We start from the raw sequence: 19568 nt of genomic DNA on the forward strand, positions 1-19568 counted from the left end.
AGACTGGAGCTGGAGTGACGGACCAAATCCAACCTTTTGTGGTGGGTGGTGTGTATGTAGCTAATAGCCTCTTAGCTGTTAGACACTCGTTTGTGTACTTTTCTCCAGTATTACCTGGTTCTCACGTAGCAGCACAACAGACGGAAAAAGAAAACGCAAACGGTCTCACGAGTCCGGACTAGCGCGGTACGGCCCTGAGAACCGTTCGGCTCAGTGGAAAAACATTTGGACGGTGGAAAAGAGACCCTGTAGACCACTAATACCACATTAAACTCTATGCTGTAACAAATTGGCAGCCAGTGTAAGGACTTAAGGATGGGGGTTGCATTCTTTCACTCCTAGTGAGAACTCTGCAAGCTGCATTTTCAGTCATCTGAAGCTCTAGGATTGTCTGTTTTGGTCAAGTCAGGAGACCGTTACAGTAATCCGTCCTGCTGGAAATAAAGGCGTGAGATGATATAACCAGAAAACCTCTGATCTTGATGTTCTTAAGGCCATAACCAGCTGATGTAGTAACTGCTTTGACATGCCTTCTAAACCTAGGTTCAGAGTCCGGTAGTACACCAAAGTTACGTACCAGTTCTTTTGATATTAGGGCTTGCCAATCCAGACAGGCAGCTAGTCTGTGCCTAAATTGCTATTCCCAAATAAAATAATCTCTGATTTATCTTTACCCAACTGCAGAATATTTAGTCCCATCTGGTTAGTGTGATGTACTCAAGGCAATTACAAAGTCAGTCAAGGAGACCACAGTTCTTTGGAGAGAGGATCAAGCAGAGCTGAGCATCGTTGGTTTCGATGTGGTAAGACATCTTGTAGTCTCACGGTTTTAATTCAAAAGGAAACTAGTATCAACCAAAGAAGAGCAGCCTAATCACAAAACTCTGCAGGATGCCACAGGTCGCTGGAGCTTTCTTGCAACACTTGCTATGAACGGTGCTTAAATTTGCAGGCTTTTAAAACAATTCTTGAAACACTAAGCAAGTTCACAAAACCAGTAACAAAAAAATTGCTTCAGCTGCTTTAGTTGATCTTTGTTACCTCTCAGGAACAAACCACTCTGAACATGCTTTCTTCTTCCAGACTGCAAAGCACAGCAGGAACGTTCATCAACGACAGAGAGCAGACAATCTCGCTCGTCGCTCACCACCCGATTCACGCTCAGAAGAAAGCATCTTAACTCGTCATCGTGGTTAGAGAGACGTTACACTTTCAAATCAAACTTCCAAATCAGAAACTATAGAAATGATCCCTGAAAGCATAGTCTTAACCTCCAAGCTCTAAAGTCAGGAATCTTCCATCCACACACAGGGATTCACCCCGATGGTGAGCAAGGAAGCCAAGTGGCGTGACTGATGTGAGAGGGACAGGAAACCTGAAATTCTCTGGTGTGTGGAGCTGGAGGCTCCTGGCTAATGCTAGTGCAATTAGCCTGCTACAGGTGAACCCCTCCCTGGGACAGGCTGCTTCATTAACAGATGCTCAAATAACACCCGTTTAGAGGATAAAGAATCTGAGAGCGTGCCAAGAGACTGGAGCTGGAGTGACGGACCAAATCCAACCTTTTGTGGTGGGTGGTGTGTATGTAGCTAATAGCCTCTTAGCTGTTAGACACTCGTTTGTGTACTTTTCTCCAGTATTACCTGGTTCTCACGTAGCAGCACAACAGACGGAAAAAGAAAACGCAACCGGTCTCACGAGTCCGGACTAGCGCGGTACGGCCCTGCAACCCTGTACCAACACATTCTCCAGACCATTTGCTGCCGGCTCTAAGATGGTAAAATCTATGGCCACAATTTCATTGGGTTTAGAAGCCAACAAATGCCCCATAAAACTATGTGGTCCTGACCCAGAATCCTTAGCCACTTGGCAGCGCTCACATTCTTGACACCACTGCTTCACATCTGAAGCCATTCCAGGCCAGTAACAGCGCTCCCTAACCAATTCCGAGGTCCGCTCTACACCCTGGTGGCCATGCTCCTGGTGTAAGGAGGTCAAAATATCCCCCTTGAGGGCTGCAGGCAGGAGAAGCTGCAAATTCTCCTCACCTCCCTCAGGACGGAACACCCGGCGGAACAATACCCCATCTTGTTCGACCAGACGATCCCACTGACGCAAAAGGGCCAACACTGGCCGAGAAAGCTGTCGTCTCTCTTCTGGAGTGGGTTGCCTTTGTTCCTTCCAGAAGTGCCAGAGGTCCCTCAATACAGGATCTGCCCCTTGAAGTTGGCAAAGGTCTGATGGAGAGGAGCCAGGGAACACTGAAACTAAGGACTGGATGACAGGCACTCTATCCAAACCCGATACCTGCTGCAAAGAGGCCGGGATGACAGTGCCTGGCAAGATCTGCTCCGTCCAATTAGACCCCGGAGCATACTGCCGCGAAAGAGCATCAGCATTCCGGTTACTCCGACCTGACCGATACTTAATTTCAAAGTTAAAAGCAGCGAGCTGAGCCGCCCAACGGTGCTCCATAGCCCCCAATTTTGCGGTTTGAAGATAACTCAAGGGGTTGTTATCCGTAAACACAACACAGCGATGACCCAACAAATACTCCCGAAATTTTTCGGTCATGGCCCACTTCAGAGCCAGAAATTCTAATTTCATGGAGCTATAATTAGTCATGTTGCGCTCTGTAGGACGAAGGCCACGGCTGGCATAGGCCACCGGCCTAAGGCGACCATCCTGTTCCTGGTAAAGGACTGCCCCTAAACCGCTGTAACTAGCATCCACCTCCAAAATAAAGGGACGTGAAAAGTCGGCATAAGCCAACACGGGGGCAGAAACCAATTTTGCCCTCAAGGCCTCAAAGCTTTGCTCACACTCAGGCGTCCAAGCCTCACCCACAGTTTGACCAGACCCCTTCTTGGACTTGGTGCCAGCCAGTTTTGCCACCAATCTATGGAGAGGGCCAGCCAACTGGGCAAAACCCTCCACAAAACGCCGATAATAGCTGGCGAATCCCAGGAAAGAGCGTAACTCTGACACGGTTTGAGGCCGCCGCCACTGAGCCACGGCCTCAACCTTAGCAGGGTCAGTGGAAACCCCTTTGGCAGAAATAACATGCCCCAAATAACTAACCTCCTGCTGAAAGAAGGCACACTTCTCTAATTTAGCTTTTAATCCTTCCCTCTGGAGTCGGTCGAGAACAACCTCCAAACGCTGAATATGTTGAGAGACGGATGAGGAAAATACAACAATATCATCGAGGTACAAAAGCAATGACTGACACTGTTGGTCGCCAAACATCCTCTGCATGAGCCGTTGGAACGTGCTTGGGGCATTACAGAGACCAAAGGGCATACGATTCCACTCAAACAGACCAAAGGGAGTGCAGAAAGCTGTTTTGGGTTTATCCCTCTCAGTCACCGGGACCTGGTTATAGCCACTGGCCAAATCCAGAGTAGAAAACCACCGAGATCCGGACAAGGCATCCAGACTCTCCTCAATACGAGGCAGGGGGAAAGCATCCTTCCTAGTTTTACTATTCAGCTGGCGATAGTCCACGCACATACGCATACTCCCATCCTTCTTCTTTACCAGAACAATGGGAGATGCATATGGGCTACTGCTCGGACCCTGGCTTGGCCAGAAGGATTCCTGGAATTCTGAAAAACAGAGGAATGACATTGTTGCAGTGCATCCAAGACTGGACCTGGGGCCTGAGACACTGAAGGCAAACTGAACAAAGAAGAACCATGCACCCCAAACAACTCCTGGTAGCAGCGACGGATAACATTCATGCCCAAAATACCAGGAGCTAACGAAGATGCCCCAGGTGGATCCTTAACCACTAAAATACCACACTGAGGGACAACTTTACCACACAAAACTACATCAAGCTCAAGATAGCCAATATAGGGGATATCAAGCCCATTGGCAGCTCGAAGACGCAGCCAGTGGCAAGACTGAAGACGATCAGGACCCCAAGACTGAAACTGCTCTAAAAATAAACTCTCTGTTATGGTGGACACCATGGACCCAGTATCCACCAAGCAAGTCACAGCTATCCCCCCAATAAAAACTGTAATATTAGGACAGAATGACATCAACCGGCGCACATTGTCCGCCTTTGAGCCCGAAAATGCCCCCTCTGAGCTTTGGCTCCGCAACTCAGTGGGCTTTAGTTTTCCTGCTGTGCAGCAGAAGGAAGTCTAGCCCTATTAAAATGAGCGCCAGACGGAATACTACTACGGGAGCTAACACGCTACCCCTCACACTCCCTCGCCAAATGGCCAGGCTGTTGGCACCTATGACATACAACACGACCAGAAGGGGGTCGATTAAATCTGGACGATTGCTGCAAGGAAGTAAGGGCTTGAGTCAGCTGATCAAGCTGACCTTGCTGCCGCTTCAGAAGTTCCTTCAGTTCCCCTAACTCAGATGCTCGAGGGGTTACTACTGGGGTTGGAGAGATCCCCTGCACACCATACTGCACCCCATAAGCCGACGGCAAAGAAAAACTACGTCCCCTGGTTCCCCCGGGCAACCCCTCCCTCTCCCAGCGTATAGCCTCCCCTCGCACCTCCAACAAGGTGGCACCAGGGTGCCGACGAACAAACTGTTTAAGTTCCCGACGAAGGGAGACATCCAGCACATGCTCAATAAACTGGTCTCGGAGCAATACTCCGACATCAAGGGTGCCAGCAGGTGCCTGTTGTTCAACCTGCTCCATTAAAGCCATTAAAGCTAAGGAAAACTCCAATAATGTCTCGCCCTCCTGCTGCCGTCTAGAGAAAAAGGCCTGCTGGAGTGTGACATAAGATGAGGCACAACCATACAGCTCTTTTAAAATATCAAATATTATGGTGGGATCACTTCGCTCTGCACTACTCCGATACTTTATCTCTCTACGTGCTTCTCCCTCTAAATGATCAAAGATAAAATATGCTTGGTCAAGAACTGACAGATGTCGAGCCCGCATACATGCCTGTATTTCCTCTATCCATTCAATTACGCTGATGCCGGACTTACCAGTAAACATAGGGCACTTCCTATCCCTAGGAACGACAACCAGTCGTTCAGTAGCAACAGGGCTAGCAACTGCAGAAGGCTCATTAACTAGAGAAGCTGGTAAGCTGACACCTGCCACCAAGGCACCCTTCTCCTGAAGGAGACGCTGGTTATCAGCCTGAAGCTGTGCTACAAGCTCCCGAAGCTGTTGAATTTCCTCAGCCATAACTAACCAAGTGCTTACTCCAAATTACCAGAGGTAGAAGAAAAACAAACCCCACCCACCAAAATATTCAAATCCTTATCTGTGGTGCTGCTGCTTTTTCTCCACCTATACTCAAAAGAAAGAAGAAAAGGAAGAGAATATATTAATAAAAATACAGAGCAACAACAACAACAACAACAACAAAAAAAAAAAATGGAACCACAAGTCTCTGTCAACACAACAAATCCTGCCGACTACGCCAGATTGTGACGTTCATTACAAAAGGGATAATGCACACTAAAATAGGGTTATATAAAATTACCCTTTAATCATCGACTACGCCACCCAAGGAATTTCACCTCGGGAAATAATTAGTAATTCTAGCCACAAGAAAAACTCAGGTTCCTTTGTCTAAGACAGAGACATGTTTTCCACAAGTCAGTTTTTTTATTTTCAGAAAATACTTTTATTTCATATCAACATTCATTTCAAAAACTCCAATAGCTATCTAAAACTATAAAAATACTTAGCTGCAGCTGTTAAATTAAATCAACACTTGTCTAAAAAAAGCATGGAAAATGATCCCATATTAGGGACTGGAAACTAGAAAGTTAGCTACCACCGCAATTTATTGCAAAAGAAAAAGCATAGAGAGATTCCTAAACAAAAAAACAAAACCAATTAGAGTCACAAGAAAACAGAATAACTAAATAAACAAACCCAAAACTGAAAACATACCCAAATAAACCACTCACATAACAAAAATAAAATTAAACAGTAGGGAAAACGATACAAATAAGAGCTACAAGCCAAACCAAAATAAGGCCTGCGCTTCAAAGAAAATAAAGAATAATTAAACAAAAAAAAAAAAAATACACAGATAAATAAAGAAATAATTAACTAAACTAAGCCCAAAATATTAACAAAAATATAATCTAACGAATTTCGAAAAATAGAAACAAAAAAAAAACCCAACACAAGAGTCAAAAAAAATAAATAAATAACCTTAACACAAAAAAAACCGGAAATCTCCAAAGGAGATAACCCGTGTCTGGGCAAAAAAAAACAAAAAAAAAAGTAAACAACTACCCAAAAACAAATAAATAACCAAGGGAATAGCAAATTAACAACTAGTCTTCAAGTAGCAGCTTAAAAAGATATACCGCTTCCCCAAAATATGGAGCAGAGGAGAAAAAAAACAAAACCAAAAACATAAGAAAAACAGCAGCACCACAGAAGAAGGAGCAGAAGAGGGACATTAACCTCCCTTACCCGAGATTTACTCGGCCCACATCTAAAAAATACAAATATTAATTACACACTACTCTCAACCAGGATAATCTAGCAATAAAAAAAAATCTCAGGACATACCAATGATATGAAGCGCGACATCGATCAAAGAATAGGAGCAGCAGCTGCGGGACAATTCTAGCGGAATAATTAAAGAGTAAATACACTAGCTAAAACATTCTTAATAATAAATAAATGGACTACTCCTACAGGAGGTAAAGCCGTGAAACAGCAAAATAGTGGAGATGTAAGGCAACAAAGCAATGAAGAGGCAGAGTAAAAACTAAATGGAGGCCTTGGACCACAGCACCACACCAACACTGCAATCACTGACTTGAATAAAACATGCTAATTGTTGCAGTTGTGCCTCACTGCACCACGTCAAACCACGCAGCAACCCACGGGCCAAACCGACCGGAAGGTCAAATTCACCGGCAAAAAGAGGGGGGGAGGGGCAAGCAGGGCAGAGGACTCCCTAAGCCCTCCTTTTTATAGGGTCACAGTGACGTCCCAATATTAACCCATACCAGTAGTATTAAATGAGAATAAGTGAACAAAAACACCATCTGCCACAGTAAGACATCTCGTAGTCTCATGGTTTTAATTCAAAAGGAAACTAGTATCAACCAAAGAAGAGCAGCCTAATCACAAAACTCTGCAGGATGCCACAGGTCGCTGGAGCTTTCTTGCAACACTTGCTATGAACGGTGCTTAAATTTGCAGGCTTTTAAAACAATTCTTGAAACACTAAGCAAGTTCACAAAACCAGTAACAAAAAAATTGCTTCAGCTGCTTTAGTTGATCTTTGTTACCTCTCAGGAACAAACCACTCTGAACATGCTTTCTTCTTCCAGACTGCAAAGCACAGCAGGAATGTTCATCAACGACAGAGAGCAGACAATCTCGCTCGTCGCTCACCACCCGATTCACGCTCAGAAGAAAGCATCTTAACTCGTCATCGTGGTTAGAGAGACGTTACACTTTCAAATCAAACTTCCAAGTCAGAAACTATAGAAATGATCCCTGAAAGCATAGTCTTAACCTCCAAGCTCTAAAGTCAGGAATCTTCCATCCACACACAGGGATTCACCCCGATGGTGAGCAAGGAAGCCAAGTGGCGTGACTGATGTGAGAGGGACAGGAAACCTGAAATTCTCTGGTGTGTGGAGCTGGAGGCTCCTGGCTAATGCTAGTGCAATTAGCCTGCTACAGGTGAACCCCACCCTGGGACAGGCTGCTTCAGTAACAGATGCTCAAATAACACCCGTTTAGAGGATAAAGAATCTGAGAGCGTGCCAAGAGACTGGAGCTGGAGTGACGGACCAAATCCAACCTTTTGTGGTGGGTGGTGTGTATGTAGCTAATAGCCTCTTAGCTGTTAGACACTCGTTTGTGTACTTTTCTCCAGTATTACCTGGTTCTCACGTAGCAGCACAACAGACGGAAAAAGAAAACGCAACCGGTCTCACGAGTCCGGACTAGCGCGGTACGGCCCTGAGAACCGTTCGGCTCAGTGGAAAAACATTTGGACGGTGGAAAAGAGACCCTGTAGACCACTAATACCACATTAAACTCTATGCTGTAACAAATTGGCACCCAGTGTAAGGACTTAAGGATGGGGGTTGCATTCTTTCACTCCTAGTGAGAACTCTGCAAGCTGCATTTTCAGTCATCTGAAGCTCTAGGATTGTCTGTTTTGGTCAAGTCAGGAGACCGTTACAGTAATCCGTCCTGCTGGAAATAAAGGCGTGAGATGATATAACCAGAAAACCTCTGATCTTGATGTTCTTAAGGCCATAACCAGCTGATGTAGTAACTGCTTTGACATGCCTTCTAAACCTAGGTTCAGAGTCCGGTAGTACACCAAAGTTACGTACCAGTTCTTTTGATATTAGGGCTTGCCAATCCAGACAGGCAGCTAGTCTGTGCCTAAATTGCTATTCCCAAATAAAATAATCTCTGATTTATCTTTACCCAACTGCAGAATATTTAGTCCCATCTGGTTAGTGTGATGTACTCAAGGCAATTACAAAGTCAGTCAAGGAGACCACAGTTCTTTGGAGAGAGGATCAAGCAGAGCTGAGCATCGTTGGTTTCGATGTGGTAAGACATCTCGTAGTCTCACGGTTTTAATTCAAAAGGAAACTAGTATCAACCAAAGAAGAGCAGCCTAATCACAAAACTCTGCAGGATGCCACAGGTCGCTGGTCCTTTCTTGCAATACTTGCTGTGAACGGTGCTTAAATTTGCAGGCTTTTAAAACAATTCTTGAAACACTAAGCAAGTTCCCAAAACCAATAACAAAAAAAAATTGCTTCAGCTGCTTTAGTTGATCTTTGTTACCTCTCAGGAACAAACCACTCTGAACATGCTTTCTTCTTCCAGACTGCAAAGCACAGCAGGAACGTTCATCAACGACAGAGAGCAGACAATCTCGCTCGTCGCTCACCACCCGATTCACGCTCAGAAGAAAGCATCTTAACTCGTCATCGTGGTTAGAGAGACGTTACACTTTCAAATCAAACTTCCAAGTCAGAAACTATAGAAATGATCCCTGAAAGCATAGTCTTAACCTCCAAGCTCTAAAGTCAGGAATCTTCCATCCACACACAGGGATTCACCCCGATGGTGAGCAAGGAAGCCAAGTGGCGTGACTGATGTGAGAGGGACAGGAAACCTGAAATTCTCTGGTGTGTGGAGCTGGAGGCTCCTGGCTAATGCTAGTGCAATTAGCCTGCTACAGGTGAACCCCACCCTGGGACAGGCTGCTTCAGTAACAGATGCTCAAATAACACCCGTTTAGAGGATAAAGAATCTGAGAGCGTGCCAAGAGACTGGAGCTGGAGTGACGGACCAAATCCAACCTTTTGTGGTGGGTGGTGTGTATGTAGCTAATAGCCTCTTAGCTGTTAGACACTCGTTTGTGTACTTTTCTCCAGTATTACCTGGTTCTCACGTAGCAGCACAACAGACGCAAAAAGAAAACGCAACCGGTCTCACGAGTCCGGACTAGCGCGGTACGGCCCTGAGAACCGTTCGGCTCAGTGGAAAAACATTTGGACGGTGGAAAAGAGACCCTGTAGACCACTAATACCACCTTAAAATCTATGCTGTAACAAATTGGCAGCCAGTGTAAGGACTTAAGGATGGGGGTTGCATTCTTTCACTCCTAGTGAGAACTCTGCAAGCTGCATTTTCAGTCATCTGAAGCTCTAGGATTGTCTGTTTTGGTCAAGTCAGGAGACCGTTACAGTAATCCGTCCTGCTGGAAATAAAGGCGTGAGATGATATAACCAGAAAACCTCTGATCTTGATGTTCTTAAGGCCATAACCAGCTGATGTAGTAACTGCTTTGACATGCCTTCTAAACCTAGGTTCAGAGTCCGGTAGTACACCAAAGTTACGTACCAGTTCTTTTGATATTAGGGCTTGCCAATCCAGACAGGCAGCTAGTCTGTGCCTAAATTGCTATTCCCAAATAAAATAATCTCTGATTTATCTTTACCCAACTGCAGAATATTTAGTCCCATCTGGTTAGTGTGATGTACTCAAGGCAATTACAAAGTCAGTCAAGGAGACCACAGTTCTTTGGAGAGAGGATCAAGCAGAGCTGAGCATCGTTGGTTTCGATGTGGTAAGACATCTCGTAGTCTCACGGTTTTAATTCAAAAGGAAACTAGTATCAACCAAAGAAGAGCAGCCTAATCACAAAACTCTGCAGGATGCCACAGGTCGCTGGTCCTTTCTTGCAATACTTGCTGTGAACGGTGCTTAAATTTGCAGGCTTTTAAAACAATTCTTGAAACACTAAGCAAGTTCCCAAAACCAATAACAAAAAAAATTGCTTCAGCTGCTTTAGTTGATCTTTGTTACCTCTCAGGAACAAACCACTCTGAACATGCTTTCTTCTTCCAGACTGCAAAGCACAGCAGGAACGTTCATCAATGACAGAGAGCAGACAATCTCACTCGTCGCTCACCACCCGATTCACGCTCAGAAGAAAGCATCTTAACTCGTCATCGTGGTTAGAGAGACGTTACACTTTCAAATCAAACTTCCAAGTCAGAAACTATAGAAATGATCCCTGAAAGCATAGTCTTAACCTCCAAGCTCTAAAGTCAGGAATCTTCCATCCACACACAGGGATTCACCCCGATGGTGAGCAAGGAAGCCAAGTGGCGTGACTGATGTGAGAGGGACAGGAAACCTGAAATTCTCTGGTGTGTGGAGCTGGAGGCTCCTGGCTAATGCTAGTGCAATTAGCCTGCTACAGGTGAACCCCACCCTGGGACAGGCTGCTTCAGTAACAGATGCTCAAATAACACCCGTTTAGAGGATAAAGAATCTGAGAGCGTGCCAAGAGACTGGAGCTGGAGTGACGGACCAAATCCAACCTTTGTGGTGGGTGGTGTGTATGTAGCTAATAGTCCTCTTAGCTGTTAGACACTCGTTTGTGTACTTTTCTCCAGTATTACCTGGTTCTCACGTAGCAGCACAACAGACGGAAAAAGAAAACGCAACCGGTCTCACGAGTCCGGACTAGCGCGGTACGGCCCTGAGAACCGTTCGGCTCAGTGGAAAAACATTTGGACGGTGGAAAAGAGACCCTGTAGACCACTAATACCACCTTAAACTCTATGCTGTAACAAATTGGCAGCCAGTGTAAGGACTTAAGGATGTGGGTTGCATTCTTTCACTCCTAGTGAGAACTCTGCAAGCTGCATTTTCAGTCATCTGAAGCTCTAGGATTGTCTGTTTTGGTCAAGTCAGGAGACCGTTACAGTAATCCGTCCTGCTGGAAATAAAGGCGTGAGATGATATAACCAGAAAACCTCTGATCTTGATGTTCTTAAGGCCATAACCAGCTGATGTAGTAACTGCTTTGACATGCCTTCTAAACCTAGGTTCAGAGTCCGGTAGTACACCAAAGTTACGTACCAGTTCTTTTGATATTAGGGCTTGCCAATCCAGACAGGCAGCTAGTCTGTGCCTAAATTGCTATTCCCAAATAAAATAATCTCTGATTTATCTTTACCCAACTGCAGAATATTTAGTCCCATCTGGTTAGTGTGATGTACTCAAGGCAATTACAAAGTCAGTCAAGGAGACCACAGTTCTTTGGAGAGAGGATCAAGCAGAGCTGAGCATCGTTGGTTTCGATGTGGTAAGACATCTCGTAGTCTCACGGTTTTAATTCAAAAGGAAACTAGTATCAACCAAAGAAGAGCAGCCTAATCACAAAACTCTGCAGGATGCCACAGGTCGCTGGTCCTTTCTTGCAATACTTGCTGTGAACGGTGCTTAAATTTGCAGGCTTTTAAAACAATTCTTGAAACACTAAGCAAGTTCCCAAAACCAATAACAAAAAAATTGCTTCAGCTGCTTTAGTTGATCTTTGTTACCTCTCAGGAACAAACCACTCTGAACATGCTTTCTTCTTCCAGACTGCAAAGCACAGCAGCAACGTTCATCAACTACAGAGAGCAGACAATCTCACTCGTCGCTCACCACCCGATTCACGCTCAGAAGAAAGCATCTTAACTCGTCATCGTGGTTAGAGAGACGTTACACTTTCAAATCAAACTTCCAAGTCAGAAACTATAGAAATGATCCCTGAAAGCATAGTCTTAACCTCCAAGCTCTAAAGTCAGGAATCTTCCATCCACACACAGGGATTCACCCCGATGGTGAGCAAGGAAGCCAAGTGGCGTGACTGATGTGAGAGGGACAGGAAACCTGAAATTCTCTGGTGTGTGGAGCTGGAGGCTCCTGGCTAATGCTAGTGCAATTAGCCTGCTACAGGTGAACCCCCACCCTGGGACAGGCTGCTTCAGTAACAGATGCTCAAATAACACCCGTTTAGAGGATAAAGAATCTGAGAGCGTGCCAAGAGACTGGAGCTGGAGTGACGGACCAAATCCAACCTTTTGTGGTGGGTGGTGTGTATGTAGCTAATAGTCTCTTAGCTGTTAGACACTCGTTTGTGTACTTTTCTCCAGTATTACCTGGTTCTCACGTAGCAGCACAACAGACGGAAAAAGAAAACGCAACCGGTCTCACGAGTCCGGACTAGCGCGGTACGGCCCTGAGAACCGTTCGGCTCAGTGGAAAAACATTTGGACGGTGGAAAAGAGACCCTGTAGACCACTAATACCACCTTAAACTCTATGCTGTAACAAATTGGCAGCCAGTGTAAGGACTTAAGGATGGGGGTTGCATTCTTTCACTCCTAGTGAGAACTCTGCAAGCTGCATTTTCAGTCATCTGAAGCTCTAGGATTGTCTGTTTTGGTCAAGTCAGGAGACCGTTACAGTAATCCGTCCTGCTGGAAATAAAGGCGTGAGATGATATAACCAGAAAACCTCTGATCTTGATGTTCTTAAGGCCATAACCAGCTGATGTAGTAACTGCTTTGACATGCCTTCTAAACCTAGGTTCAGAGTCCGGTAGTACACCTAACCAGATGCCCGAACCACCTCAGCTGGCTCCTCTCGACGTGAAGAAGCAGCGGCTCTACTCCGAGTCCCTCCCGGATGACTGAACTTCTCACCCTATCTCCTAAGGACAGTCCAGACACCCTGCGGAGGAAACTCATTTCGGCCGCTTGTATTCGCGATCTTATTCTTTCGGTCATTACCCAAAGCTCATGACCATAGGTGAGGGTGGGAACGTAGATCGACCAGTAAATCGAGAGCCTTGCCTTATGGCTCAGCTCTTTCTTACCACAACAGACCGGTAAAGAGCCCGCATCACTGCTGACCCAGCACCAATCCGCCTGTCAATCTCCCGCTCCCTTGTACCATCACTCGTGACAAGACCCCGAGATACTTCGAACTCCTCCACTTGAGGCAAGAGCCTATCCCCGACCCAGAGAGGGCTCTCCACCTTTTCCGCCTGAGAACCATGGTCTCGGATTTTAGAGGTACTGATTCTCATACAGCCGCTTCACACTCGTTACGTACCAGTTCTTTTGATATTAGGGCTTGCAATCCAGACAGGCAGCTAGTCTGTGCCTAAATTGCTATTCCAAATAAAATAATCTCTGATTTATCTTTACCCAACTGCAGAATATTTAGTCCCATCTGGTTAGTGTGATGTACTCAAGGCAATTACAAAGTCAGTCAAGGAGACCACAGTTCTTTGGAGAGAGGATCAAGCAGAGCTGAGCATCGTTGGTTTCGATGTGGTAAGACATCTCGTAGTCTCACGGTTTTAATTCAAAAGGAAACTAGTATCAACCAAAGAAGAGCAGCCTAATCACAAAACTCTGCAGGATGCCACAGGTCGCTGGTCCTTTCTTGCAATACTTGCTGTGAACGGTGCTTAAATTTGCAGGCTTTTAAAACAATTCTTGAAACACTAAGCAAGTTCCCAAAACCAATAACAAAAAAAAATTGCTTCAGCTGCTTTAGTTGATCTTTGTTACCTCTCAGGAACAAACCACTCTGAACATGCTTTCTTCTTCCAGACTGCAAAGCACAGCAGGAACGTTCATCAACGACAGAGAGCAGACAATCTTGCTCGTCGCTCACCACCCGATTCACGCTCAGAAGAAAGCATCTTAACTCGTCATCGTGGTTAGAGAGACGTTACCACTTTCAAATCAAACTTCCAAGTCAGAAACTATAGAAATGATCCCTGAAAGCATAGTCTTAACCTCCAAGCTCTAAAGTCAGGAATCTTCCATCCACACACAGGGATTCACCCCGATGGTGAGCAAGGAAGCCAAGTGGCGTGACTGATGTGAGAGGGACAGGAAACCTGAAATTCTCTGGTGTGTGGAGCTGGAGGCTCCTGGCTAATGCTAGTGCAATTAGCCTGCTACAGGTGAACCCCACCCTGGGACAGGCTGCTTCAGTAACAGATGCTCAAATAACACCCGTTTAGAGGATAAAGAATCTGAGAGCGTGCCAAGAGACTGGAGCTGGAGTGACGGACCAAATCCAACCTTTTGTGGTGGGTGGTGTGTATGTAGCTAATAGCCTCTTAGCTGTTAGACACTCGTTTGTGTACTTTTCTCCAGTATTACCTGGTTCTCACGTAGCAGCACAACAGACGGAAAAAGAAAATGCAAACGGCCTCACGAGTCCGGACTAGTGCGGTACGGCCCTGAGAACCGTTCGGCTCAGTGGAAAAACATGTGGACGGTGGAAAAGAGACCCTGTAGACCACTAATACTACCTTAAACTCTATGCTGTAACAAATTGGCAACCAGTGTAAGGACGTATGGATGTGGGTACATTCTTTCACTCCTAGTGAGAACTCTGCAAGCTGCATTTCCAGTCATCTGAAGCTCTAGGATTGTCTGTTTTGGTCAAGTCAGGAGACCGTTACAGTAATCCGTCCTGCTGGAAATAAAGGCATGAGATGATTTAACCAGAAAACCTCTGATCTTGATGTTCTTAATGCCATAACCAGCTGATGTACTAACTGCTTTGACATGCCTTCTAAATCTAGGGTCAGAGTCCTGTAGTACACCAAAGTTACGTACCAGTTCTTTTGATATTAGGGCTTGCCAATCCAGACAGGCAGCTACTCTGTGCCTATCTTGCTATTCCCAAATAAAATAATCTCTGATTTATCTTTACCCAACTGCAGAATATTTAGTCCCATCTGGTTAGTGTGATGTACTCAAGGCAATTACAAAGTCAGTCAAGGAGACCACAGTTCTTTGGAGAGAGGATCAAGCAGAGCTGAGCATCGTTGGTTTCGATGTGGTAAGACATCTCGTAGTCTCACGGTTTTAATTCAAAGGAAACTAGTATCAACCAAAGAAGAGCAGCCTAATCACAAAACTCTGCAGGATGCCACAGGTCGCTGGTCCTTTCTTGCAATACTTGCTGTGAACGGTGCTTAAATTTGCAGGCTTTTAAAACAATTCTTGAAACACTAAGCAAGTTCCCAAAACCAATAACAAAAAAAATTGCTTCAGCTGCTTTAGTTGATCTTTGTTACCTCTCAGGAACAAACCACTCTTAACATGCTTGCTTCTTCCAGACTGCAAAGCACAGCAGAAACGTTCATCAACGACAGAGAGCAGACAATCTCGCTCGTCGCTCACCACCCGATTCACGCTCAGAAGAAAGCATCTTAACTCGTCATCGTGGTTAGAAAAACGTTACACTTTCAAATCAAACTTCCAAGTCAGAAACTATAGAAATGATCCCTGAAAGCATAGTCTTAACCTCCAAGTTCTAAAGTCAGGAATCTTCCATCCACACACAGGGATTCACCCCGATGGTGAGCAAGGAAGCCAAGTGGCGTGACTGATGTGAGAGGGACAGGAAACCTGAAATTCTCTGGTGTGTGGAGCTGGAGGCTCCTGGCTAATGCTAGTGCAATTAGCCTGCTACAGGTGAACCCCTCCCTGGGACAGGCTGCTTCATTAACAGATGCTCAAATAACACCCGTTTAGAGGATAAAGAATCTGAGAGCGTGCCAAGAGACTGGAGCTGGAGTGACGGACCAAATCCAACCTTTTGTGGTGGGTGGTGTGTATGTAGCTAATAGCCTCTTAGCTGTTAGACACTCGTTTGTGTACTTTTCTCCAATATTACCTGGTTCTCACGTAGCAGCACAACAGACGGAAAAAGAAAACGCAACCGGTCTCACGAGTCCGGACTAGCGCGGTACGGCCCTGAGAACCGTTCGGCTCAGTGGAAAAAACATTTGGACGGTGGAAAAGAGACCCTGTAGACCACTAATACCACCTTAAACTCTATGCTGTAACAAATTGGCAGCCAGTGTAAGGACTTAAGGATGGGGGTTGCATCCTTTCACTCCCAGTGAGAACTCTGCAAGCTGCATTTTCAGTCATCTGAAGCTCTAGGATTGTCTGTTTGGTCAAGTCAGGAGACCGTTACAGTAATCCGTCCTGCTGGAAATAAAGGCGTGAGATGATATAACCAGAAAACCTCTGATCTTGATGTTCTTAAGGCCATAACCAGCTGATGTAGTAACTGCTTTGACATGCCTTCTAAACCTAGGTTCAGAGTCCGGTAGTACACCAAAGTTACGTACCAGTTCTTTTGATATTAGGGCTTGCCAATCCAGACAGGCAGCTAGTCTGTGCCTAAATTGCTATTCCCAAATAAAATAATCTCTGATTTATCTTTACCCAACTGCAGAATATTTAGTCCCATCTGGTTAGTGTGATGTACTCAAGGCAATTACAAAGTCAGTCAAGGAGACCACAGTTCTTTGGAGAGAGGATAAAGCAGAGCTAAGCATCGTTGGTTTCGATGTGGTAAGACATCTTGTAGTCTCACGGTTTTAATTCAAAAGGAAACTAGTATCAACCAAAGAAGAGCAGCCTAATCACAAAACTCTGCAGGATGCCACAGATCGCTGGAGCTTTCTTGCAATACTTGCTGTGAACGGTGCTTAAATTTGCAGGCTTTTAAAACAATTCTTGAAACACTAAGCAAGTTCCCAAAACCAATAACAAAAAAAATTGCTTCAGCTGCTTTAGTTGATCTTTGTTACCTCTCAGGAACAAAACACTCTGAACATGCTTGCTTCTTCCAGACTGCAAAGTACAGCAGGAACGTTCATCAACGACAGAGAGCAGACAATCTCGCTCGTCGCTCACCACCCGATTCACGCTCAGAAGAAAGCATTTTAACTCGTCATCGTGGTTAGAGAGACGTTACACTTTCAAATCAAACTTCCAAGTCAGAAACTATAGAAATGATCCCTGAAAGCATAGTCTTAACCTCCAAGCTCTAAAGTCAGGAATCTTCCATCCACACACAGGGATTCACCCCGATGGTGAGCAAGGAAGCCAAGTGGCGTGACTGATGTGAGAGGGACAGGAAACCTGAAATTCTCTGGGTGTGTGGAGCTGGAGGCTCCTGGCTAATGCTAGTGCAATTAGCCTGCTACAGGTGAACCCCTCCCTGGGACAGGCTGCTTCAGTAACAGATGCTCAAATAACACCCGTTTAGAGGATAAAGAATCTGAGGAGCGTGCCAAGAGACTGGAGCTGGAGTGACGGACCAAATCCAACCTTTTGTGGTGGGTGGTGTGTATGTAGCTAATAGCCTCTTAGCTGTTAGACACTCGTTTGTGTACTTTTCTCCAGTATTACCTGGTTCTCACGTAGCAGCACAACAGACGGAAAAAGAAAACGCAACCGGTCTCACGAGTCCGGACTAGCGCGGTACGGCCCTGAGAACCGTTCGGCTCAGTGGAAAAACATTTGGACGGTGGAAAAGAGACCCTGTAGACCACTAATACCACATTAAACTCTATGCTGTAACAAATTGGCAGCCAGTGTAAGGACTTAAGGATGGGGCTTGCATTCTTTCACTCCTAGTGAGAACTCTGCAAGCTGCATTTTCAGTCATCTGAAGCTCTAGGATTGTCTGTTTGGTCAAGTCAGGAGACCGTTACAGTAATCCCGTCCTGCTGGAAATAAAGGCGTGAGATGATATAACCAGAAAACCTCTGATCTTGATGTTCTTAAGGCCATAACCAGCTGATGTAGTAACTGCTTTGACATGCCTTCTAAACCTAGGTTCAGAGTCCGGTAGTACACCAAAGTTACGTACCAGTTCTTTTGATATTAGGGCTTGCCAATCCAGACAGGCAGCTAGTCTGTGCCTAAATTGCTATTCCCAAATAAAATAATCTCTGATTTATCTTTACCCAACTGCAGAATATTTAGTCCCATCTGGTTAGTGTGATGTACTCAAGGCAATTACAAAGTCAGTCAAGGAGACCACAGTTCTTTGGAGAGAGGATCAAGCAGAGCTGAAGCATCGTTGGTTTCGATGTGGTAAGACATCTCGTAGTCTCACGGTTTTAATTCAAAAGGAAACTAGTATCAACCAAAGAAGAGCAGCCTAATCACAAAACTCTGCAGGATGCCACAGGATCGCTGGAGCTTTCTTGCAACACTTGCTATGACGGTGCTTAAATTTGCAGGCTTTTAAAACAATTCTTGAAACACTAAGCAAGTTCACAAAACCAGTAACAAAAAAATTGCTTCAGCTGCTTTATGTTGATCTTTGATACCTCTCAGGAACAAACCACTCTGAACATGTTTTCTTCTTACAGACTGCAAAGCACAGCAGGAACGTTCATCAATGACAGAGAGCAGACAATCTCGCTCGTCGCTCACCACCCGATTCACGCTCAGAAGAAAGCATCATAACTCGTCATCGTGGTTAGAGAGACGTTACACTTTCAAATCAAACTTCCAAGTCAGAAACTATAGAAATGATCCCTGAAAGCATAGTCTTAACCTCCAAGCTCTAAAGTCAGGAATCTTCCATCCACACACAGGGATTCACCCCGATGGTGAGCAAGGAAGCCAAGTGGCGTGACTGATGTGAGAGGGACAGGAAACCTGAAATTCTCTGGTGTGTGGAGCTGGAGGCTCCTGGCTAATGCTAGTGCAATTAGCCTGCTACAGGTGAACCCCACCCTGGGACAGGCTGCCTTCAGTAACAGATGCTCAAATAACACCCGTTTAGAGGATAAAGAATCTGAGAGCGTGCCAAGAGACTGGAGCTGGAGTGACGGACCAAATCCAACCTTTGTGTGGTGGTGGTGTGTATGTAGCTAATAGCCTCTTAGCTGTTAGACACTCGTTTGTGTACTTTTCTCCAGTATTACCTGGTTCTCACGTAGCAGCACAACAGACGCAAAAAGAAAACGCAAACGTCTCACGAGTCCGGACTAGCGCGGTACGGCCCTGAACCGTTCGGCTCAGTGGAAAAACATTTGGACGGTGGAAAAGAGACCCTGTAGACCACTAATACCACTTAAACTCTATGCTGTAACAAATGGCAGCCAGTGTAAGGACTTAAGGATGGGGGTTGCATTCTTTCACTCCTAGTGAGAACTCTGCAAGCTGCATTTTCAGTCATCTGAAGCTCTAGGATTGTCTGTTTTGGTCAAGTCAGGAGACCGTTACAGTAATCCGTCCTGCTGGAAATAAAGGCGTGAGATGATATAACCAGAAAACCTCTGATCTTGATGTTTCTTAAGGCCATAACCAGCTGATGTAGTAACTGCTTTGACATGCCTTCTAAACCTAGGTTCAGAGTCCGTAGTCACCAAAGTTACGTACCAGTTCTTTTGATATTAGGGCTTGCAATCCAGACAGGCAGCT

General features: G+C 45.3%; 9 non-coding genes across 9 annotated transcripts; all 9 read right to left on the bottom strand.

Moving 5' to 3' along the window:
- Positions 1-1054: 1054 nt before the first annotated feature.
- On the bottom strand, positions 1055-1268 carry LOC119262143. The gene has a single exon (XR_005129455.1). It is a non-coding gene; the product is annotated as a small nucleolar RNA U3 (small nucleolar RNA).
- A 6005-nt stretch (positions 1269-7273) lies between these two features.
- On the bottom strand, positions 7274-7487 carry LOC119262153. Its single transcript, XR_005129463.1, has one exon. It is a non-coding gene; the product is annotated as a small nucleolar RNA U3 (small nucleolar RNA).
- Positions 7488-8804: 1317 nt separating this feature from the next.
- Positions 8805-9018, bottom strand: LOC119262130. Its single transcript, XR_005129443.1, has one exon. It is a non-coding gene; the product is annotated as a small nucleolar RNA U3 (small nucleolar RNA).
- A 1316-nt stretch (positions 9019-10334) lies between these two features.
- On the bottom strand, positions 10335-10548 carry LOC119262120. The gene has a single exon (XR_005129433.1). It is a non-coding gene; the product is annotated as a small nucleolar RNA U3 (small nucleolar RNA).
- Positions 10549-11863: 1315 nt separating this feature from the next.
- Positions 11864-12077, bottom strand: LOC119262154. Its single transcript, XR_005129464.1, has one exon. It is a non-coding gene; the product is annotated as a small nucleolar RNA U3 (small nucleolar RNA).
- A 1810-nt stretch (positions 12078-13887) lies between these two features.
- LOC119262121 lies at positions 13888-14102 on the bottom strand. Its single transcript, XR_005129434.1, has one exon. It is a non-coding gene; the product is annotated as a small nucleolar RNA U3 (small nucleolar RNA).
- A 1314-nt stretch (positions 14103-15416) lies between these two features.
- LOC119262157 lies at positions 15417-15630 on the bottom strand. The gene has a single exon (XR_005129467.1). It is a non-coding gene; the product is annotated as a small nucleolar RNA U3 (small nucleolar RNA).
- Positions 15631-16946: 1316 nt separating this feature from the next.
- On the bottom strand, positions 16947-17160 carry LOC119262162. Its single transcript, XR_005129471.1, has one exon. It is a non-coding gene; the product is annotated as a small nucleolar RNA U3 (small nucleolar RNA).
- A 1319-nt stretch (positions 17161-18479) lies between these two features.
- LOC119262151 lies at positions 18480-18693 on the bottom strand. The gene has a single exon (XR_005129461.1). It is a non-coding gene; the product is annotated as a small nucleolar RNA U3 (small nucleolar RNA).
- Between the last annotated feature and the right edge of the window lie 875 nt (positions 18694-19568).

Source organism: Pygocentrus nattereri, chromosome 22, assembly GCF_015220715.1.
Source record: "Pygocentrus nattereri isolate fPygNat1 chromosome 22, fPygNat1.pri, whole genome shotgun sequence".
Classification (NCBI taxonomy): domain Eukaryota; kingdom Metazoa; phylum Chordata; class Actinopteri; order Characiformes; family Serrasalmidae; genus Pygocentrus; species Pygocentrus nattereri.